Source organism: Dasypus novemcinctus, chromosome 2 (genome assembly GCF_030445035.2).
Source record: "Dasypus novemcinctus isolate mDasNov1 chromosome 2, mDasNov1.1.hap2, whole genome shotgun sequence".
Taxonomy (NCBI): domain Eukaryota; kingdom Metazoa; phylum Chordata; class Mammalia; order Cingulata; family Dasypodidae; genus Dasypus; species Dasypus novemcinctus.
This window is the reverse complement of record NC_080674.1, coordinates 162,443,455-162,469,435: the sequence shown is the minus strand read 5'-3', so window position 1 is coordinate 162,469,435 and position 25,981 is coordinate 162,443,455.

The following is a 25,981-nucleotide window of genomic DNA, read 5'->3' as shown; positions in this document are numbered from 1 at the left end:
TCTTGGAAATCAATGAAATGGATGGTTTTGGCTATATTTATATATGTTGAGGCTAACAATATGAATTGTCATTAGAGCTTAGTGTCTTCACGGCCCACCTTGCCTTATTTCCTTATTGGTAAATTGGTGCTTCTAATAAGCAAACCTTACCATCTAAATTGTCAGTGGATGAGGGGGATAGGTTTTCTTCATCATTTTAATTATACTTAGTGTAGGCTCATATTAATGAAGAGAAATATTGCAGAAATTTATTAATGAGGCATTAGATGTGGAAGAAGAGTGATGAGGCTCTGGAGTGTTAGGAAAATGGAACTAAACTGTTTGAGGAGATTAGGTTCACATTCTGATTCTTCAATTAACTTTTTCAGTGGGGGAAAATTTTCTTTTAGACTCAGGGCTCTCCATCTCTAAAATTAGGGTTTGGAGTAAAAGATCAGTTTTCTTATCAATATTTTGTGGACTCTGAACAGATTTAAGTTTTTCAAGGCAGATTGAAGAGAGGACAGTATATCTGGAATTCTGTGTAGTTCCTACCTCTACCTAAGGTGTATGGCCACCATTCCTGGGTACAAGAGCTGGACAGAAATCTCTCATTACAAGGCATCATGGAAATTGATGAATAATTTCCAGCATGTTTATTCATACACTTCTAAAAATCTGACTTATTGAAAAAAATACTTTTTTATTGATTTATTTTAAGCTTATAACTATTTAGGCTGTAATAGTTTTGAAGTTATTTCCCAAGTGGAAGGAGGTGATAAATAAACATTACTTTGTGCTGGCCTGGTACCACTAGTAATGTCTTCCTTCCTCTCCCCATACTTTCTTTTCTTCAAGTAAACAAAGAAAAGTATATCATGTAATGTGTGCCAAGTACATGGTAGACATAGGGGCACTAATATAGTTCAAGCATAGTTCTTTCCTTAAGAAAAATTATAGTCGTTAGAGAAATTAACCAATAATGTAACACAGCATAAGAATTCTGGCAGATGTATCAATTACAGTGCTGTAGAAAAATAGAACACATGGGATATTCTTCATTCATAATCCATTTAACAAATAGTTGAGTGATTACAATGTACCAGATCTTGCTCTAGGGATGTTGATAGAATAGCTATCAAAATAGACAAGATCTCTAACTTAATAAAACATATATTTTAATAGGAGAAACGAGCAAACAAATCAATAACATAGAAGTATAAAAACTTTCAGATGGTGATGAGTAATATATGTAGACATATGAAGTAGGATAAAGGGAATAGGGAATAGTGGTGAAGGTTGTTTCTCTATATGTTGGTCAGAAAGGGAGCATTTAAGCAAAGAATTAAGGGAAACTCAGAGTTATGTAAGATCTAGGGAAAAAAATACTCCATGTAGAAGGAACACCAAGTGCACAGCCTTTAAGGCAGGAGGCCGTCTGACCTATTTGAAGAATAGCAGGGAGACCAGCATGGGTAGAAGAGAGTCTGAACCCTGGAGGGATGGCATTTCCATTGACTGAGAGGGGGAGAACTTTGAGAAGCATGATTGCATCAGAAAGGAGAATCAGGGGTTTGATTTTGGACATGTTAAATTTGAGATGTCTGTTAAAGATCTAAGAGAAGATGACAAGGGAGCAGTCATATAGGATTATGGATCACAGATGGAAATATAAATGGGGGCATTGTCAGCATAACAATATAGTTAATATTTGAAACAATGTGTCTGGAAGAATTCTCCTTAAGAAGGTACTAATATAGGAAATATAGACGGAAAATCAAGAGTGTTGTCATAGAAGTTAAGTGAAGAAAGAGAAAGTGTTTTCAAGAAGGAAGAAGTGTGAAGTGGACTTGGCCCAATGGATAGGGCATCTGTCCACCACAAGGGGAAGTCCACGGTTCAAACCCAGGGCCTCCTTAACCCATATGGAACTGGCCCATGGGCAGCGCTAATGTGCGCAAGGAGTGCCGTGCCTCGTAGGAGTGTCCCCCGCGTAGGGGAGCCCCACATGCAAGGAGTATGCCCTGTAAGGAGAGTCGCCCAGTGCGAAAGAAAGTGCAGCCTGCCCAAGAATGGCACCGCATACACAGAGAGCTGACACAGCAAGATGACTCAATAAAAAGAAACAGATTCCTGGTGCCGCTGATAAGGAGAGAAGCAGTCACAGAAGAACACACAGCAAATGGACACAGAGAGCAGGCAACTGGGGGGGGGGAGGGAGAGAAATAAATAAAAAATAAATCATTTTTTTAAAAAAAGGAGGAAGTGATCAAATCTGTCAGTGCTTCTGATACTTCACAACTTGGTACAGACTTCCTGTTGACCAAGGTGGAAGTATAAAATGCTCCAGGGTGCCATTCCCCCACAGAATCTTTGAACGACTAGCAAAAATTGGCATAACCATCCTTGCAGAACTTCAGAAGAGAGTTAAAGGATTGAACTTAATGGGTGAGACTCAAATCACTGAAGCACTCCTTTAAAAACAGAGGAAGCCTGTGACATACCCTTGCTGGAGCTTCCCTACCTCCACCCCAGTACAACGCGAAGTCAGCCTGGGCTCCAATTGTGGATCACTGGCCCTGTTCTAGAGGGAGCAGAGTATCCCCTTCATGCATACTGGAGTGTCTGTATGTCAGTAGCAACCTATCAGGTGGTAACTTGAAAGACTGAACAGGGATCTCCTGTGGGGTTCACTTCTCAGAAGTTGCCCTGTAGGCAGAAGCAGCTTTCAGGCTGCTAAAACAGTGAAAGAAACAATTAAGTTAAAATAGTTTGGGGCAAAGGATTTTTGGCTTTAAGACAGATCATTGAGCACCAGGGAGGGGTGTGAAGTCAATCACTTAGGGAGTGTAAGAGACATTAGGATTCCTTTAATCAGGTAATTCCTAAGACCATGAGCAAGCACAAGCCAAGGAAAAAACTCAGGCTCAGAAAAGGAGAAGAACCTGTACTTTCTATTTGCTTGGGACTTTGGTTAGAAGGGCTAACTCTGAAGGAATCAAGCCAACAAAGAGTCAATCTGCAAATACTGTGAAAGACTGTGTGTGTGTATGTGTAGATTTGCTAGTTTTTGTAAGATCCTGGTACTTAAGAAAATCTGTCATATCACTAACTGGATACATATTTAAGGAATAGACAGCTCAAGGACTAAATCCCTGAGCTGACAGTTTAAAATATTAAAATGTACAGTGTGCAGTAAAAGATTACATGTCATAAAAAAAGAAACACGGAATGATGGTCTAACCAAAAGAACAAGATTTAAATTCATTAACTATCATAAAAGAAGACCAGACTTTGGACATCCAGAACTACCTGAGTTGAAGACCATAACAACTGAAATGAATATTTCCTAGAGGATTTAAACAGAGTGGAGCTGACAAAAGAAAGAACCAGTGACCTCAAAGACAAGATAATTGAAATAATTCATGCTGAGGAAAAAATAGAATGAAAGAAAGTGAATAGAGTCTAAGAGATGTGTGGGACACCATCAATAATACCAATATACATATTATGGGAGAACTAGAAGGAAAAGAAAGTGACAGAAGGGGACTTTTGAGCCCTTTTAAGCCACTCGTTTCAGCCTTGAGAGTCTCTGCTGCCATGGCTTCTCGCCATGAGACTGCTGAAGGCTGAGAAGTGCACTGCCAGATGTATCTGAGGCTCACAAGTAAAAGAACCAGAGGCTAAAGCAGTCCAAAGAAAAAGCTAGGCTGAAATTGAACAATAGCCCCCCAGAAGGAGAAAGAGTTCAATGCCAAGGAAGCTGTGGGTCTGGGATCCCATCAGTTGCAGCACTGAAGTGGAAAAGGAGACCCAGGAGAAGATGACCATCCTCCAGACCTACTTCCAGCAGAACAGAGATGAAGTCTTGGATAAGCTCTTGACCTTTATCTGTGACATCTGGCCAGCAATCCATGAAAACTACTACCTAAATGGAAAGGGGAGAAGGAGCATCTGTTCCATGGATTGGCATTTTTTATACCTTCACATGGAATATGAAGTTTTAGCAAAGCTAAAGTTATATTCTTGTAGACAGGCATTAAATTATTTCTGTATATTATATAGTAGGTCCTTTCACTTTTTGGAGAGTAGCAAAACCTAGCTTCTTTATACAGACTTTGAGTTTATCCAAAGAATTTCATCTTTTTACCTTCTATTTCTTCTCAATTTAATGGCTATATGTTGTCTGTTTTCCTTTGTCACTTAGTTCAAACTACATATGTGACAATATTGACTTTCTTTCTTCTATCTAGTACCCAAGGCCAAATATTTGAAGAAAGAAAAGGGCTAAATATTTTATTTCCCTAAGGCTTTCTTGACGATCAGATGTTTTCCTATGAAAAAGTAATAAATAGTATTTGTTAACTCTATGAAGCAGCAGCAAGCCCTAACACAGTCCATTCTGGCTAAGAACAGTGAATACTAGAATAATTGTTTGAGCTGCTTTTAGTTTCTCTTAAGAAAAACTGCTAGATAAAATTCAAGAACTTATTACATGTTACGCTTAATGTACTAGTAGTCATTTAAAAGTAAAGACTCTTTGTTATGCAAAAAAGTGGCAGAATATTCAAAGAAATAATGACAGAAATATCCCAAATTTAATGAAATACATCAATATACATACCCAAGAAGTCCAGCAAACCCCAAACAGGATAAATTTGAAGAGAACCACACTCAGACAGAGTGATCAATCTCTCAAATTCCAAGGACAAGAAAAGAGTTCTGAAAACTGGAAGAGGAAAGCAACGTGTAAGTACAAGGAAGACCTAATAAGATTGCATTCTAATTTCTCATTAGAAACCATGGAGGAAAGAAGGCAGAGGGCAAAATACTTAGTATGCTGAGAGAAAATACTTGCCAGCCAAGTATTGTATATCTGATGAGACTGAATTTCAAATAGGAGGGAGAGATTAAGACATTCCCAGGTAAACAAAATCTGATGGAGTTTATTACTGCTAGACCTGTCCTGTAAGCATTGTCAAAGGGAGTTCTTCAGACTGAAAGGAAAGGACAAAAGACAGTGGATCAAAGTGGCATGAAGAAATAAAGGCCTTTGGTAAAAGTAACTCTATGAGTAATATAAATGCCGGTATTGTTGTCTTGTATTTTTTTTGGTATGTAACTTCATGCTTTCTTTCTTACAGATTCTAAAATGCAAATGCATAGCAAGCAATGATTAATCTTAGGTTTGGGGCATTCAGTGTATAAAGATGTAATTTCTAACAAATACAGCAAAAAGTAGGATAGATATAGGAACAATGTTTGTGAATTCTGTTGAAATTAAGTGGGTACCATAACAAATATGACTGTTATAGGTTTGTAGGGTAAATTTAAACCCCATGGTATCCATAAAGAAAATATCAGAAAAATCATATACAGCAGGAAATGAGAAGAGACTCAAAGTAATACACTAAAAATTCAAATAAATGTGCAAGTAAGCATTAATGGAAGAATTAAGGGCTGTAAAAAGGCCTAAGAGTTACAAATACCAAATAGGAAAATAACAGAAGAAAGTGCTCCATTTTCTGTATTTACTTGAAATATAAAAAGATTAAGTTCTCCAAATCAAAAAGCAGTGGTTAGTAGAATGAATTATAAAAAAAGCATGACCTAATTACAAACTCCCTATAAGAATCTCCCCTTAAATTCAAAGGTACAATTATATTGAAAGTGGAAAGAATGGAAAAACTTATACCACACAAATAGTAACCAAAAAATAAAATAAAAAAAAACAAAAAACTCTGGCATAACTATACTAATCTGAGACAAAACAAACTTTAAGCAAAAACTTTTGTTCTTTATGAAGGACAAATAATACTAATAAAGGGATAAATTCAAGAAGAAGACATAATAATTTAAATATAAATGCACATAACAGCAGAACCCCAATATATATGAAACAAACATTGATAGATTTGGGCAGAGAAAGAGATAATTCTACATTTATACTAGGAGATTACAATACATCACTGTCAGTAATGAATAAAACATCTTGATAGAAGATCAAGGCATTAGAAGAATAGAACAATTCTGTAAAGCAACTAGACCTAACAGATACACACATATATGAGAGAAAATGTCACTGAACAACAGCAGAATCCTTCTCTTCTGCATATGGATCATTCTCCAGGATATAATGTATGATGGATAACAGCAGATCAATAGGAAGTAGAAATTGAATCAGTAATTAAAAACCTTGCAACAAAGGGAAGCCTAGAATCAGAACATTTCACTGGGGAAATTTACCAAATTCCAAGAGTTAATTCCAAGGGAAAAAAACCCCACCAAAATCAGCATAATTAAAAGATATTGAGAATAGAAAAAAACAAGAGAATTAATAAAACCAAAAGCAGGATATTTGAGAAGACTAAGAAAATTGGCAAACCCATAGCCAGACTAACAAATAAAAATAGAAAGATAGAAAGAAGAGGCAAATAAATAAAATCAGAAATGAGAGAGGGGACGTTACCATTGACCTCATAGAAAAAAAAAAGGATCATGAGAATACTAGGAACAAGTGTATGCCAATAAATTAGACAACTTAATTGAAATAGACAAATTCCCAGAAACACACTGTATTAGTCACTCAAAGGGATGCTGATGCAAAATAACAGAAATCAGTTGGTTTTTACAAAGGGCATTTATTTAGGGTAGAAATTTATAATTAACAGTCCATAAAGCATAAGTTACTTCCCTCACACCGAAGTCTATTGCTACCTGTTGGAGTAAGATGGCTGCCAACATCTGCAAGGGTCCAGGCTTACTCTGTTCCTCTCCTCTGGGGCTCATTTCTCTTCAGGTTCCACTGCTCTGATTTCTCCACACGGTCAGCTGTAGACTATCAGGCAAATGGCTTGTCTCTCTTCCCGAGGCTTTACCTGAGTTTAATAGAGACTTTTCTCCTTCCTCTCGTGTCTGCTTCTCTGTATGTTTACTTCCCAGTCTCCAGGATCAAAACTCTAACTCTTCTGTCTTGTGGTTTTCTCTGTGAGTCCCTGCCCACCAAGAGGACAGAGACTCAGCATCCTACTGACATGACCCAAACAAAGCCTTAATCATTATTTAATCAATTAAAAGTGAAAACTCTGAGTCTAATATAATCTAATATGCCCAGAGGGACAAACCAGTTTACAAACATAATCCAATGTCTATTTTTGGAATTCATAAACAATATCAAACTGCTACACACACAAACTAGTTGTACTGACTAAGGAAGAAAAAGATGCTCTCAGCAAACAATAATTAAAAAAGAAATTGAGTCAGTCATCAGAAACTCCTAACAAAGAAAATCCCAGGACTAGATGACTTAAGAAGGGAATTCCATCAAACCTTCCAAAAATATTTAACCCCCAATACTGCTCAAACTCTTTCAAGAAATGCTTCCTAAGTCATTCTATGAGGTCAGCATCACCCTAAAAATAAAGCCAGATGAAGATATCACAAGCATGAATATTGAAGCATAAATTTCCTCAACAAAATACTAGCAAACTGAATTCAACAGCACATTAAAAGAATTATACACCATGATCAAGGGGGATTTGTCCTAGGAAAGCAATGGGAGTTTATTATGAGAAAATCAGTTAATGTAATATGTCACATAAATAGAAAAAAGTTTAAAAAAATCACACGATCATGCCAATTGTCATGGAAAAGGCATTTGACAGATTCTTAGCATAGATGAGAAGCCACTAACATACTCAATGCTGAAAGACTAAAAGCTTTCCCCCGAAGTTCAGGAAAAAGACAAGATTTCCTGCTGTCACCACTGCTTTTCAAGACTGTATTAGAAGTTCTACCAAGAGCATTGGCAAGGAAAAGAAATTAAAGACACCTAATTTGGAAAGGAAGAACAAAAACATTCTATATTTGAAGATGACAAGTACCTGTATATAGAAAATCCTTTAAAATCCACAGTGAGGCTACTAGCTCTAATATATAAGTTCTGCAGTGTACTGGGGTATAAGATCAATAAGCAAAAATCTGGTATTTCTATATACTAGTAATGTAAAATCAGAAGAAGAAATCAAGAAAAAGTCATTCCATTTACAATAACAACTAAAAGATTAAAATGTCTAGGAATTAATTTAACTAAAGATATATAAGACTTGTACATGGAAAATTATAAATCACTGTTGAAAGAAATTTTAAAAATCTAAGTGAATGTAAGGACATTTCATGTTCATGGCCTAGAAGACTAATATTGTTAATATGTCAATTGCTAAGAAGGCAATTTAAAGATTTAATGCAATCCCAATAAAAATTCTACAGCCTTATTGCAGAAATGAAAAAGTCAATCATCAAATTTATATGGAATGTTAAGTGCAAGTAGCCAATGCCTTCTTAAAAAAGAACAAGGTTAGAAGACTCAGACTTCCCAGCTTTAAAGCTTATTCCAAAGCTATGCTTTGCAACACAAAGTTTCAACACAATGTGGTACTAATAAAAGGACGGGCCTATAGACCAATGGACTTGAGCCGAACATTGAGAAATAAATCCTCAAACTTATGGTCAATTGATAAGTGTGTCAAGTCTGATCAATGGGGAAAAAATAGTCTCTTCTAAAAACAGTTTTGAGAGAACTGGATGTTCACATGCAAAAGAATGAAGGATACCCCTACCTCACACAATATACAAAAATGAACTCAAAATGCATAAAGACCTAAGTATGTGAACCAAAACCCCTCAAACTCTTAGAAGAAAATATAGGGAAGCATCTTCAAGACCTTGTGTTAGACAATGGGTTTTTAAAATTTACAACAAATGCATGAACCACACAAGAAAGAAAAGAGATAAATGGGATTTCATTAAAATTAAAATCTGTTTTGCATCAAGACTTCACCATGAAAGTAAAAAGACAACCAAAAGAAAGAGAGAAAAATATTTGAAAGCCGCATACCTCATAATGGTTTATTATTCAGAATATCTCAGAATATATAATGAAATCCTGCAATTCAACAGTAAATAGACAAATAACCCAATTACAAAATGGGGAAAATACTTGAATAGGCACTTCTTCAAAGAAAATATACAAATGACTAGCAAGCATAGAAAAGATGGTCAACCTCATTAGCCATTAGGGAAATTCAAATCATAACCACAATGAGATAGCATTTCACACAGACTAGAATGGCTTCTACTTAAAAAATGGAAAATGACAACTAATGGAGAGGACATGGAGAAATAGGAACACTTATTCCTTGTTGATGGGAATGTAAAATGATGCAGCTGCTATGGAAAACAGTTTGGTGGCTCCTCAGAAAATATAAAATTAACATGATGCAGCAATTCCACTTCTCAGTATATACCCAAAAGCATTGAAAGCAATGGCTCAAACAGATATTTGTACAACAATGTACATAGTGGCATTAGTCACAATTTCCGAAAGATGGAAGCAACCCAAGTATCTATCAATGGACTAGAATATGTTACCAGGAAACAGTGTAGGGGTAGGGAATGGGGAGTTAATGGTTAATTGGTGCAGAGCTTGTGTTTGGATGATGGAAAAGTTTTGGTAATGGAATGGTGGTGATGGTAGCACAACATTAAAATAATTACCACTACTTCTTTATATATTTAAATATGGTTAAAAGAAAACTTCAGGTTGTATATACGGTTTTAGAGAAAAATTCAAAAATCATGCTATTAATGAACACTGAGCAAACCCTGTTGTTAAACCATGGGCTATAGTTAATAGCATAATTATAATAGTTTTATCATTTGTAACAAAGGTGCCACACTAATGCAAAGTGTTAATAATTGGGAAAACTGTGTGTAAGGGGGTGTATATGGGTATTCTGTGTCTTCTGCATGATCTTTCTGTCAACCTACAATTTTTCTAATAAAAAGTAAATTTAAAAATTGGTAAAGGAGAGACAGGACAATTGCTGAAGAGTTGTGGAGGATAGACAGAAGTGTTTCAAGGCAGAAAGCTGGGAGGGCTTCAATTAGGAGGCTCTTAACACAGGGGAGAGGGAAAGAAGGCCTTAGCCAAGTAAGAGGCATGATACTAGGGAGAAGAGGCCTGATCAAGTGGCAGACTGCAAAGAACTGCCCGACAGACTGCATATTATAGGAGTGGTTTAAGACACAGAGTAGAAGTGGGGGATGATTCCTATGATCTGAGTTTAAGTAACTGGAAGATTCATGATACTGTTAGCCAATGTAGGGGAAGATGGTTTTAGGTCATTATTTTTATGAATTTTGAAATTCATATGGGGCATCCAAGTGAATATGTCCATTGGGAAGTTGTACATGAAGTTGGAATTCAGGAGATGGCTCCAAGTTTTTTCATCTGCAGTTTTGATGACCACATATTTACGGGGATACAGGAAAATAAAAGCACGATATGGGGAAGGAAGCAGAGTGACAAGTGATCTGGAAACTCTGTCATATGAGTAACATGTGGAGAAGCTGGAAGTCAGTTCTCCTAGGTTCTAATCTGGACAATGCTGTGGAACAGTTGTGTGAGTTTTGACAGCACTCTGAACAGTGAGTTCCCTCCTCTGTTAAATATGGAGAACAGCAGCTTCCAGGTCACTTGAGGATTCCATGTACCAGTAAATGGAGAAAATATTCAAATTTATTCCAGAGTTTATACAATTTCAGCTACTTTTGCTGTATTGCTGCCACTACTACTGCTGCTACTACAATGAAGCCTATTAATTTTGTTACCAATAATAAATGTCATTTGCCCTTCCTAGCATATGTCAAAAATGAGAGAGGATCAGCCTTCAAAGATTAGATTTGTAAAAAGAGACCCCTTCTACATCCTACTGGTAAAAGGCATCCCTTTTTTTCTTGCCCTCACTCTCATTATACTCTCATTAAAATTCATCAGAGACTGACTATGATTTCAGTGTATCCAAGAAAATAAGTAGATGCCAATGAACTCAACCTAATCATTCTGGGAGGAAAAAAAAGACAGTTTATAAGACTGCTTTAATAAGAATCCACTGGGAAGAATTTCCACTGGTTTGTATCACTCTTTGTCACAAAAAGCACATTTTAAATCTCTGCTTATGACAAACACTCAATTTCAGTTTCCTTAGGTTTCTTAACAACTTTGACTCCCTGATACATGCTGTCCTATCCTGCTGTGGCAGAGAAGCAGAGACAGTAGAGTGTGCAGGTGGTTGTGTTCTTGAGCACTTGGCAGACTTTCTTCCACCAGTGTTGTCTTTTCATCCTACCATAACCAATGTCCTTGGCAGCTCTTCAGAGGACTGAGCATGGATGCCCTACAAGGAAGAACTACAGACTGGGTCAGGTCTTCCCATGGTTATTATGTGAGTCTTATTCATTGATTGACTCATGCATGTGTTCAATAGACAAATGTAGTTAGATGCAAGTAATGATCCTAAGGAAGATGATGATTACTGACATTTAATAACATTGCCAGGAACTGTGCTAAGAAGTTTAAATACACTATATTAAGTAAACTTCCTAAGAATACAATTGGGTTCTAAGTGTGACTATTTCTACCAGCTGAGAAAAATGAGAGTTAAGAAAATTATCTAACTTTCTGAAGTTCACTCAGTAGAATTGGTAGACTTTAATTAAAAATACAGGGGTTTTTATTAGTTTCTTTTTCTTTTTCAACTTTCATTTTTATTTTCATTTTTGCACAATGTAAACAGAAAATACAGAGCTAAAATAAGGTAATAAAGCACTATATCCTGGAAGCTTGAGTGGTTGAGCACCTGCTTCCAATGTATAAAGTACTGACTTCTATCCTTAAAACCTATTAAAAACAAACAAACAAACAAACAAAAACAACTCTCACTGGAGAGAAGATGTAGCTCAGGGGTTTAGCACCTGCTTCCCATGTATGAGGTCCTGGGTTCAATCTCCAGTGCCTCCTAAAAAGAAAAAAAACACTATATCACGACTATACAGAAATTACCATTATGTTTTCTTTAAGTATATCCTTCCACAACTGAAACACACACAGTTATTCCCCACCCCATTTACACACAAAATATATGCTATTAACACTATCCTGCATCTTGTCATTGTTTATTTAACCTAACAATATATTCCAGAAATATTGCTGTAACAGTATCTAGAGACCTCCCTCATTCTCTTTACACAGCTTAAAAGTACTCCATTAAGAAATCATACCATAATTTGGTTAACCAGTAACCTCTTGCTGGATATGTTTCTGTTCCTCATGTTTTATATAATGAAAGTGCCACAGTGAATTATATTGCAAATGTATCACTTTGAACTTATACAAATATGCCTAGGATAAATTCCAAGAAATGGTATTTCTGAGTCAAAGGATAAAAAGTTCTGTAATTCTGTTGGTATCTCCAAATTTCCTTAAAAAGGAAATGTGAAGTTGGAGGACTCTCACTACTGAACTTTAAATCATATTACCTACCTACAGTGGTAAAACTAACATGGTATTGGCATAAAGATAGACACAATAGACCAATGAAACCTAATTGATGATTCAGAAACAGATGCTCACATCTCATATAGCTCACATATATGGTCAAGTAATTTTTGACAAGCCTGTCAAAGCGACCCAGCTTGTGCTGAGCTGTCTATTGAACAAAGGGGCTTGGAGAACTGGATATCCATATCCAAAAGAAAGAAAAAGGCCCCCTATCTCACTCCTTATATAAAAATTAACTCAAAATGCATCAAAGGCCTAAATATGAAAGCCAGAACCAAAGGATCCTAGTAGAAAATGTAGGAAACATCTTCAAGACCTGGCGATAGGTGGTGAATTCTTAAACTTTACACCGAAAGCATGAGCAATGAAAGAAGACATGTAGATATAACCCCAGGTACTAGTTCTCCTGAGGGCTGCAGAGATCCACAGGTTCTACGGTCATGGCAGATGGTTCTGGAATTCAGTGCCATGTCAGCTGGCCTTACTTTGGAGTTTGTGTTCCTGAATGTGATGGAGTTGGACTCAGATGTGACCTTTCTACACATGCCTCTTCTGGCACTTTTACTGAACCTGTGGTTGGCACTGGGGTTAGTATATACTCAGGAAACCTGAATCTCTGGACTGTTCATATGACAGCCACGTCCTGAGCCTCAGCAGACTTGCAACAACTACCCTTTTGTTTACTGGACTTACCCCGGCCAGTGAACAGGGAGGTGAAGAAAGTCACCCACAATCAGGGAGCTGAGAGTGCCCACAACTACAAGCAGGAGAATTGCATCCATCATCCATGTGGAATCTAAGCCCCTTCTCGATATAGAGGTGGAGTGGACATCACCATCCCAGGGTCCATAGGATGGAGGAATAGAGTATGGATTAGAGTGGACTTACTGATATTCTACTATGGAACTATTGTGATTAGTAATGGAAGAAATTGTAGCATTGATGTGGAGCAAGTGGCCATGGTAGCTGCTGAGGGTAGGGAGAGGGAAGAAGAGATACGATGTGGGGGCATTTTCAGGACTTAGAGTTGTCCTGGGTGGTGGTATTGCAGGGAAAGATGCTGGACATTGTATGTGCTGCCATGGCCCACTGGGTAGACTGGGGGAGAGTGTAAACTACAGTGTAAACCATTATCCATGTGGTGCAGCAGTGCTCCGAAATATATTCACCAAATGCAATGAATGTGCCATGATGATGATGAAAGAGGTTGTTGATGTGAGAGGAGTAGGGTGAGGGGTGTGGAGGGTATTTGGGGACCGCTTATATTTTTTGAATGTAACATTTAAAAAAAGAGAGAGAAAAAAAGTTAAAAAAGAAAGAAAACATGGATAATTGGACCTCCTCAAATTTAAACACTTTGTGATCCAAAGGACTTTCTCAAGAAGGTGAAAAGGCAGCTCACTCAATTGCAAAAAAATATTTGGAATCCACATATCCAATAAGTGTTTGATTTCCATTTTATATAGAGAGATCAAACAACTCAACAATAAAAAAGCAAGCAAACCAATTATAAAATGGATAAAGACTAAAATAGACATTATCCACAAAGAAAATACAAATGCCCAAAAAACACATGAAAAGATGTTCCATATCACTAGCTATTAGGGAAATGTAAGTTGAAATGACAATGAGATATTGTCTCACACTGCACAGAATAGCCATTATTAAAATAAAAGAAAACAGTAAGTGCTGGAGAGAATGTGGAGAAATAGGAACACTCCTTCACTGTTGATGGGAATGTAAAATGGTACAGCCTCTATGGAAGACAGTTTGGTGATTCCTCAGGAAGCTAAATATAGAACTGCCATATGATCCAGCAATTCCCCTTCTAGGAATATATCTGGAAGAACTGAAAACTGTGACATGAACAGACATCTGCACACCGATGTTCATAGTGGCATTATTCACAATTGCCAAAAGATGGGAACAATCCAAGAATTCATCAATCAATTAATGGATAAACAACAGGAGATATATACACATGATCAAATACTGTACTGCAGTAAGAAGAAATGAAATTGGGACACATATAACATGATGAGTTTTGAAGACATTATGCTAAGTGAAGTAAGCCAGACACAAAAGGAAAAATATTGCATGGTTTTACTAATATGAACTGAATATGAAGAATAAACACACGGAGTTAAAACCTAGTGTGTAGGTTATTAGGGTGTAAGAGGAGGGCATAAAGGGGTACTGATGCTTAATGTATGTAGAAGTTTTAAATAACTTGACTGTAAAAGTGTGAAAATAGAGTTGATGGTAACACATTATAGTGAGTAGCAGCTGGTTTATAAATGGGATTGTGGCTGAAAAGGATACTATCGGGATATAAATGTCAATGGAAAGAAAGCTAGAGAATAATCTAGGGACTGAATAACAGTGAACCCAGAGGTAGATGAGAATTATGGTTAACAGTACCCATACAAGAATGCCATTATGTGAACTAGAACGGATGGATATCACTATTGCATGATGGTGGGATTATGGAGAAGCATGGGAAAAATATAATTAATGTAACCTATGAACTATAGTTAATAGCATTATTGTAATATTCTTGCATCACTGCCAAATATGTATTTTGGTAATAATAGGGGGGCATGGACAAATATGCCAAATGAATACCATGGAACATAGTCAGTGGTAAGTATGATGAGATTATCTCATAACCTGGAACAAATATTCCACAATGGTTTGGTGCATTAGTAAAGTGTTATTGTGTGGGATTTCTACACTTGTGCATGATTGTTTTGTATGTTCAAAACTTCTGTAATAAAAATATGTTTTTAAAAAGTTTAGCTGATTCCCATATAACCTACCCACTCCCACCCTCACGTATGTTTTCTTTTCTCCTATTATGAGTACATTCATTAGTATGGTACATTTGTTGAAGTTGATGAACAAATATTGAAACATTGCTACTAACCAAAGTCTATAGTTCGCATTATGATTTATACCTTGCACTGTACAGTTTTATGGGCTTTGACAAATGTACAATGTCATGTATCTGTCGTTTCAGTATCATATAAAACAATTCAAATACCCTAAAAATCCCATGTTCTAACTATTCATCTCTCCCTCTCCCTTCTGAACACCTGATAACCTCTATCTTTATATAAATATTACAAGTTCCCCCATTACCACACAATGATAACCACAACAACAATAAATCTACTTTAGTTATGTAGTTACCATTTCTGGTGTTCTTATTTACTTTGTATAGATCCATATTTATATCAGGTAGCAGAGGAAAGGAATTATTTTGCTTGCAGTTGAAGATACTCCTTGTTTAGGAAGGGGACTTGTTCATCATCATCATTTTATTGGTTGTCCAGGGCAAGTCTAAAGAATTGGGGAGTAGAAATTAGTCACAACTCTGCTGGGATTCAGGGCTCAACCAGCATATGATCAATCTTAAGGTTTAAGTCTCTGAGGAATATATTTAACAGGCGTATTTAAAATTAGAGGTTCAAATAATAAATTATATAAGGGTATAATTATGTTATATTGAGGAAATAGATTATCACATATTTCCAAATAAGTTCTGCCCAGGGGGTGTTAATTTCAGGAAGCCGTGAGGCTTGCCTAGGGTGCCTGGATGGCCCTAGAGCCCCGTTGGAAGCACTTTTGTTTAAGGCTAGCTTATTGTGGCAGTTTGTGAAATCTGCCTGAGACCTGCATACATGTAACCTCTGGAATGACCTCCCGACTCATTTTGAAATCTCTTAGCCATAAAAACTCTGTTTTATTTAATATTTCTCCTTTTTGGTCAAGGTTTTTGTACAAATCCATTTCTGATTAACTTGATAATAATCTTGTGGTGCCAGAGAGCCTCATTCCTGCAAGTCGTGACCCATGTTGGGGGGAAGGTATTGCATTTATTTGCAGTTTGGGTTAGAGACAGATCACCTTTGAGCAACAAGGAGATTTTCAGGAGATAATTTTTAGGCATTAATTATAATTAGGCTTGTTTTCATTATTACAGGAGTAAGGTTCATAAGTGCAAGAATTCACATTGAAGGACTGACTGATTGGCATATTTTCTTTTATTAGGTGAAGCCTTATATATTCTAGAAATTTTTGCCATCTTATTTGAGAAAGTAGTAGTATTCCCCTGTATAAGAGTTTAGTATTTTGTTGGTTACTTTATGGGCCTCTATCAATTGAGAAAACATGCCTATGACAACATGAATACATTAATATCTCATAGAAGTATGCTTTAGGTGCATTTTCCCCCATATATAACTCCACTATCAATACCCCTTATTAGTGCCATGCCTTGGTTATAGATCCTGAAAGAACATTCTTATAATTATATTCTTAACTACAATCTTTGGCCACTCCAGAGGTCCTTGAGTTGTACAGTTGCCTGCTTTATTCTCTAGTTTTCCTTCTAATATCATGGATAGCCCAAACCTTCCCCTTTCAACCATTTTTACACTCATAGTTGAGCACTATTAATTATACTCATATCGCTGATTCTTCCAACTTCATTTTTCTTTTTAAAGATTTTTTTGGCTATTTACGGTAAATTTCTCTTCAAAATAAATTTGAAAATTGGCTTTTACATTTCTGTAAAAATATGCTCTTGAAATTTTATTGGAATTAGGGTGGCTCTTTAAATCAATTTGAGTTGAATTGACATTTTAATGATATTTAATCTTACAATCCATGAACATGGAATATCCTTTCATTTATTTAGGACTTTGATTTCTTTAGCAATGTTATGTCATATTCTGTGTACAAGTCCTTTCCATCTTTAATTAAGTTTATACCTAGGTATTTGATTCTTTTAGTTGCTATTGTAAATGGAAGTTTTTCTTGATTTCCTTCTCAGATTGCTCATCACTAGTGTACAGAAATGTGACTGAGTTTCATGAGTTGATCTTACATTACCCTACTTTACTGACTTTGTTTATCATCTCTAGTTGCTTTCCTGTACATTTTCAGGACTTTCTATATATAGAAGTATGTCATCTGCAACTAATGAAAGTTTTACTTTTTCCTTTTCAATATGAATTCTGTTTATTTCTTTTTCTTGCCTAAGTGCTTGAGCAAGTACTTCTAGTGCAATGTTGAATTAGAGGGGCAAAAGTGGACATTTTGTCTTGCTCTGGATCTTAGAGGAAAGCCTTTAACTTTTCACCATAGAGTATGATGTTAACTGTGTTATTTTCATACATGACCTTTATCATGTTGAGGGAATTTCCTTCTATTTCCATCTTTTGAAGTGTTTTTATTAAGAAAGAATGCTATATTTTGTTAAATGCCTTTTCTGCATCATTAGAGATAATCATTTAATTTTCTCTGCTCTGTTAATGTGGTATATTAATTGATTTTCTTATATTGAGCTATCCTTACATAACTAGGGTAAAACCCACTTGATCATGTGTATAATTCACTTGATTTGTTGTTAGATTTGATTCACAAGTATTTTTGTTGAGGATTATTGCATCTCATTTTATTAGAGTGATGGTATCTAATTTTCTTTTCTTGTAGCATCTTCATGGGACTTTTAGGGTGATGTTGGCATCATAGACTGAATTAGGTAATATTTCCTCCTCTTCAATTTTTTGGAGAGTTTGAGCATGATAGGTATTATTTCTTTTTGGAATGATTGGCAGAATTCACCTGTGAAGACATTTGGTCCTGTGATTTTCTTGGTTGGGATGTTTTTGATGAGTAGTTAAATCTCATTACTTGTGACTGGTCTGTTGAGTTCTTCTATTTCTACTTTGTATGTTGTGCATTTCTAGAAATTCATCCTTGTCGTCTGAATTGTGCAACTTGTTGACTTATGATTTTTCATATTATCCTCTTATGATATTCTTTATTTCTAAGGGGTCAGTGGTGATGTCCCCTCTCTCATTTCTGAGTTTATTTATTTGAAGTTTCTCTCTTTTTTCATTGTTAGTCTAGCTAAGAGTTCATCAATTTTATTAATCTTCTCAACAAAAAGCCTTTGGTATTGTTAATACCCTCTTCTTTTATTCTTGATTTCATTTATTTCTTCTCTAATCTTGTTGTTTCTTTCCTTCCCCTTGCTTTGGGATTTTTTTTGTGTGTGTTATTTTTTCTAGTTCTTCTAGGTATAAATTTAAGCCTTTGAGTTTAGCTCTTTCTTTCTTTTTAATGTGGTATTTAGGACTATAAATTTCCTTCTCATTAGTGACTAGCTGGATCCCATAAGTTTTTCTATATTGTGCTTTCATTTTAATTTGCTTTCAGATATTTACTGATTTCTCTTGCAATTTCCTCCTCAACTCCCAACCACTTATTCATCTTCTGCTTCATTCTGTTTTAGTCAGAGAAAGTGCTTTGTATAATTTCAGTCTTTCTAAATTCATTGAGGCATGGTCTGTGAACTAACATGTCGTCTATCCTGGAGAATGATCCATGAGCACTTGAGAAGAATGTAAATCCTGCTGTTTTGGGGCGCAATGTTCTGTATATGTCCATTAGGTGTAGTTCCTCTAACATATTCTACAGGAACTCTTTTTTTTTTATTATCTTCTGTTGATATGTTTTGTCAATTGGTGACAGTGGTGTATTGAAGTCCACTGCTATGTTTGTAGAGGTGTCTACTTGTACTCTTAGATTTAAAAAAAAATTAAATGTTACATAAAAAATAAAGGAGATTCCAATATGCACCACTCCCTACCCCTCCCACACTTTCACACATTAACAACATCCTTCATTAGTGTGGTACATTTGTTGCAATTGATGAACACATATTGGAACATTGCTGCTAAGTGTGGGTTATATAGTTTACATTACAATTTAAACTCTTTCCCACACAATTCTATAAGTTATGACAAGATATATAATGACCTGTATTTGTCTGCAACATCATCCAGGAGAATTCCAATGACCCCAAATGCCCCCATATTGCACCTATTGTTCTCTCTCCCTCACCTCAGAATCTCTGGAGGCCACTGCATGCACATCAATAATAAAAGTTCTTTCATTACTAGAATAACAATAAGTCTATAGTAAATAACAATAAATCTACTCTAGTCCATCATTCATTCCTCAGTCCTGAGGATTCTGGGATGGTGATGCCCACTCTACTTCTAACTGAGAGGGGGCTTTGATCCCATGGGACAGATGGATGGATCTATCTTGCTTCCAGTTGTAGACTCTCTCAGTTTCTTGGGATGGTCATTGTCCATCATCATTTCCTCGTTAGTTGTCCTGGGTGAGTCCAATGAACTGAAGAGTAGGTGTTGCAACTCTGCTGAGATTCAGGCCCAACTGACACATGGAAGCCCAAAGATTTAAGTCTTTTTTATATAAACCTACCAACTCTAGTACTAACTATATGTTCAAATAGATGGGGCAGAAGAGCCATATGTAGGAAAACCACCTGAGTTAAACTCTGTCACTGGGGAGCATTACCTCCAAAGTAGGGTCCAATGGCAGGGTGCCATACTCCTGATCTGTCTGCTCTGCTTATAGTGCCAAGAGGTCTCCTGAGCCCTCAGGAGCCTGCTAATTGAGGCAATATTTACTGTGGCAATCAATGAGATCCTGCTGAGATGTGCATGAGCATAACTTGTGGGATGACCTCCCAACTCACTTTGAAGTCTCTTAGTCATATAAACTCATTTGTCCTTACCCTTTCCCCCTTTTAGCCAAGGTTTTTTTTTTTTTTTCCAGTTTCATTGCTAGTTAGTGCTTGGGAGTAATCCCTTGGTGCCAGGGAGGCTAATCCCCAGGAGTCCTCTCCCATGCAGGAGGGAATGTAATGCATTTATATGCTGAGCTTGGCTTAGAGAGAGGCCACATTTGAGCAAGAAGGAGGTTCTCAGGAGGTAACTCTTGGGCAACTTATAATACTACGCTAAGTTTCAATTTCAAAAGAAAAGGTTCATAAGTACAGTCATCAATATCAAAGGCCCATCAATGGTTCATCCTCCTCTAGTCACTGTAGTCATTTACCTGTGCTTGGGGGATTCTTGCTGTCCCATTAGAGAATGTGGCAGAATTCTTCAGGATGGGAATTGGATATTCATTCAGTTATTGTGTGGATCTACACCCTTCTAGATAATGCCCCATGAACACTTGGACTTGTTCATATGCCTTATAGGTATGCCATAGGTAAATCTCCTCCCATGTATCCCTCATCACTGACACCCCACACCGATGATCTTCCCTGCTACAGTTGTAACTCTTCTTGATCCAAAGTTTGTTCAAAAATGAAGTCAACAAAATAATCAATTAAAATATAATAAGAAAATGAAATAATATAGTTTTTAAATGACAAATAAAATATAAAAAATAAGAGAATTTGAAATAATAACATAAATAATTAAAATTTTTAAAAAAGTTTGGCATTATGTCTTTCATCACTGTAAGATCTCTTGTCTTGTATGTACAGTGACATTTTCTTCAATTTATTCCCCCAATGTCTAATTTTTTTTCATTTTCTCTTCAAAGAAGCTTTAGGTCACAGAAAAGTCATGTACATAATATAAGGGATTCACATATACCCACCATCCTCCCCCTTTCCCCCTTTTCCCTATTAATAACATTTTACATGTGGGTGGTATAGTTGTTACAATTGATGTACAAATATCGAAACATTGCTACTAACCATGGTCACTGATTTACATTATGGTTTACATTTTTGATGATACACTTTTATAAATTTTGATGAAATTTAACATGGCTGTATCCATCATTGCAAGATCATGTAGAACAATTCCAATTCCCCCATAATGCCCCATTCTCTATTTATTCAATTCCTCCCTCCCTCTTCCCTCAGACCCACATCAACCACAAGCTTCACTCCTTGAAGAACAAGATTCATATTTACTTGCAACAACATTGAGAACTTCACATACTGGCCTGTCCTCCCTTATTAGGCACTACCTATGCTTTCAAGAAACTCCTGCCCCTCTATTTGAGAACATAGCAGGACTCTCCCAGATGTGAGTTCAACACTTTCCCATTCATTGTGTGAGTCTCTATCCACTGATACAATGCACTATGACTGGATGAATAGTCATATACTTCCAAAAAGGCTGCCCCAGGTGTACCCTGTCCTGCATGCCCCCTACATCTAACTTCCTAAACCAGTAACCATCCCCTGCCTTTTAGCCAAAAGAAAAACAAAAAACAAAACCCACAAAACATTCTCTACACTGTAGTTTCAACCACATACCTGCATATCTCCAGAGTTCATCCACTCCCTCCCCTGACATTCTCCCCAGTACCATGGACAGTGCAAACCTCCCTTCCTTGCCCCCCTCAAAGGCCAGCACCACCCAGCCCAACAGTATCAATGCACCACAATCATGCCCATCCATTGAACAACTACATTCTTCCACCTTATCATAGATTTTGATCATATGGGAGTAGACTGAAAACACTCTACTCACTTTGTGTCTGTTGTAAATCTATCTTCCAGACTCTAGCTCTGTGAATCTGCTCAATTTGCTTAATTCATATCAGTGAGGTCATGTAATATTTGTCCTTCAGTGTCTGGCTTGCTTCACTCAACATAATGTCTTCAAGGTTCATCCATGTTATCCATACATTACTACTGCATTCCTTCTTATAGCTGAGTAATATTCCACTGTATGTATATCCACCAGAGTTTGCTTATCCATCCATCTGTTGATGGACATTTGGGTTATTTCCGACCTTTGGCAACAGTGAACAACACTGCTAGGAACATTGGTGTGCATGTATCTGTTCATGTGCCTCCTTTCAATTCTTCTGTATATATATACCCAGAAGGGGAACTGCTGGATCATATGGTAGTTCTATAGTTAGCTTTCTGAGGAAATACCAGACTTTCCAAGGGAATACTAGACTGTCCTGCACAATGGTTTCACCATTCTGCATTCCCACCAGCAGTGGGTAAGTGTTCCCATTCCTCCACATCCCCTCCAACATTTGTAGTCCTATGTTTTTTTAATAGATGCCAGTCTAGTGGGTGTAAGTTGATACCTCATTGTAGTTTTGATTTGCATTTTCCTAATTGCTAATGATGTTGAACACATTTTCATGTGTTTTTTAGCCATTTGTATTTCTTCTTTGGAGAACTGTCTGTTCAAATCTATTGCCATTTTTTAAATGGGTTGTTTGTCTTTTTATTTTTAGGGGTAGGATTTCTTCATATATGCTGAACCTTAGACCCCTATCAAATATATTGCTACCAAATATTTTCTCCCAACCAAATATTGTCTCACATTGAGTAGTCTGCCTTTCCACTTTCTTGACAAACTACTTTGAGGTACAAGAGTTTTTAATTTTGAGGAGGTCCTATTTATTTTTTTTCTTTCATTGCTTGTGTTTTGGGTATAAAGTTCATGAAGCCATTTCCTAATACAAGATCTTATAGATGCTTCTCTGCATTATCTTCTAAGATCTTTATGGCCTTGGATCTTATGTTTGGGTCTTTGATCCATCTTGAGTTAATTTTTCTATGAGGTGTGAGTTGGTGTTCCTCTCTCAATATTTTGAACATGGATATCCAGTTCTCTAAGCACCATTTGTTAAAGAGGCTATTCTATCCAGGTTGGTTGGGCTTGGTGGCCTTGTCAAATATATTATCTTTAGGTTTGTGTATGTCATATGTTGTTTTAATTTCTCTCTTTTCTTTTTAGCTATTACACTCTGCTCCAACTCTCCTTCTCCTGTTTTTTCCTTTCAGCCTGCAGAACTCCATTTAGTATTTCTTGAAGGGCAAGTTTCTTTGACAAACTCTCTTAATTTCTGTTTATCTGTGAATATTTTGAAGTCTCCCTCATTTTTACTGCCAGCTTTGCTGGATATGGAATTCTTGGCTGGAAGGTTTTTTTTTTCTTTTAACACCTTAATTATGTCACATGGATGTCTTCATGCCTCCATGGTTTCACATGAGAAATCAACACTTACCCATATTGAACTTTCTTTACATGTGATGAATATCTTCTCTTGCTGCTTCCAGTATTCACTCTTTGCCTTGAGCCCTGGACAATTTGAAAAGTATATGTCCTGGGGTAGACCTGTTAGTATTTATACTGTTTAAGGGTTCGCTGTGCTTACTGGACATGTACATCCATGTCCCTCAATAGAGTTGGAAAATTTTCAGCCATTATTTCCTCTAACACTACTTCTGTCCCTTTCCTTTCTCTTCTCCTTCTGCAATGCCTATAATATGTTTGTGCTTTTTGTGCTGCCCTTCAAATCCTTAAGCCTCTGCTGGATTTGTTTTCTCTTTTTAGCTATCTAGTCTACTCTCTGATTTCATATGTACTGTCTTCCACATCTCTAATTCTTTTCTCTGTCTTTTCAAATCTCTTATGGGCTGCCAGTGTATTTTTTATTTCTTCTATTGTGCAAGTCATCACCATCATATCAATTACAATTTTTCATTTTTTGTTATTTTTAAAGATACATAAACCACACAAAATGTTACATTAAAAAATACAAAAGGTTCCCATTTACCACAGTCTCAGCACCCCCCATTCTTCCCACATAAACTTCTTTCTTTAGTGTGGTAAAGTCATTACATTTGATGAATACAGTTTGGAGCACTGTTACACAGCATGATTATAGTTTATGTTTTAGTTTATACTCTTTCCCAGTCCATTCAGTGGGTTATGGCAGGATATATAATGTCCTGCATCTGTCCCTGCAATATCATTCAGGACAACTCCAAGTCCCAAAAATGTCCCCATATCACACCTCTTTTTCCTTCTCCCTGCCTTCAGCAACACCTGTAGCCACTGTCTCCACATCAATGATATGATTTCTCCCATTGCTAGAGTCACAATAATTCTATAGTAGAATACCAGTAAGTCCACTCTAATCTATATTTTATTTCTCCATCCTGAGGACCCTGGGGTGGTGATGCCCACTCCACCTCTGAGTTGAGAGTGTGCTTAGATCCCACATGGCTGATGTATGGGATTCTCCTGCTTGCAGTTGTAGACTGTCTCCGATCCTTGGTGTGGTGTTTGACCATTTTTACCTCCTTGTTAGCTGACCTGGGTAAGTCCAATAAACTGGAAAGTAGGTATTGAAACTCTGCTGAGACTCAGGACTCAGTTGGCACATAGACAGTCCAGAGAGTCAAGTCTCTTGGGCATACACCAACCCCAGCACCAACCACAGGATCATTAAAAGTGACAAGAGGCATATGTAGAGAAATCACATCTGAGTCCAACTCCATCACACTCAGGAACACAAATTCCAAAGTAGGGCCCACTGGCAAGGCACTGATTCCAGAGCCATCTGCCATGACCATAGAACCTGCGTGTCTCCATAGCCCTCAGAAGCACCACTACCTGAAGTTTTATCTTTGTCTCTGAGATCCTGCTGAGACATGCATAAGTGCAACCCCTCAGATGACCTCCCAACTCATTTTGAAATCTCTTAGCCATATAAACTCATTTGTCTTTACCATTTCCTCCTTTTGTTCAAGGTCTTCTTCTAGTTACATCACCAGCTGGTGCTTGGTACTAATTCCTCAACTCTAGGGAGGCTCATTCCTGGGAGACATTTCCCACACGAGGTGAGGAAAGTAATGCATTTATATGATGAGTTTAGCTTAGAGAGTTGACATTTTTCAGCAACTTCAAAGCTTTCAGGAGGTAACTCTTAGGTACCCTACAGCTCTAGGTCAAGTTGAAATTTCAAGCATACAGGCTCATAAGCATGGTCTTCAGTATCAAGGGCCCATCATTGGACTTTGCTCTTACACTTAGAAGATTTTTGGTGTTCCATTGTGGAATTTGACAGAGCTCCCCAAGATGTGAATTCAGCATTCCTTCAGTTGTTGTGTGAAACTCTACCCACTATGTAATTACCCAACCAACATCTGAACATATCTATATACACTGTATGCATGTCCTGAAGAACTCCCTCCCACCCATGCATCTCCTGTCAGTGACACACCTCACCGATGTTCCTCCCCTGCTATAGTTGTAACCCTCGGTGATCTAAAACTTCTTAAAAAATGAAGTCTAATATATTGCTAAATTCAATTAACAGTAAAATAAAATAGTAATACAGTTTTGAAGATTAGAAATAAAATACATAATAATTTAGGAAAACTAAAATGAAGTAAAAAATAAAATGTGGTATTTAAAAAAGTGAAAAATCATCAATTTTTTTGGATGTTGCTTTTCATCACTGAAATAGGTGTTGCCCTATATGTACAGTGACAAGTCAATCTCTTCCATTTCTTCCTCCATGTCTTATATAATTATTTTATTACATCTTCAAAAAAGCTTTAGGTCATAGTAAAGTCACATATAGAATGTAGGAGACTGCCGTATACCCAACATCATTCCCTTTTTCCCCCTTCCCCAGCAATGATCTTTTTACATATGGATGCTACATTTGCTACAACTGATGTACAAATATTGAAATATAGCTACTAACTATAGCTACATTATGGTTTACATTATGGTTTACATTTTAGACTATACACTTTTATAAATTTTTGGTAAAATTTAACATAGTCTATATCCTTCATTGCATGATCAAGCAGAACATTTCAATTGTCCCCCAGTTACCCCCTCTTCCATCTATTCTATTCCTTTCTCTCTCTCTGCTTGGGCCCCAAACTGACAACCAAGCTTCACAGCTTGAGGGACAAGATCA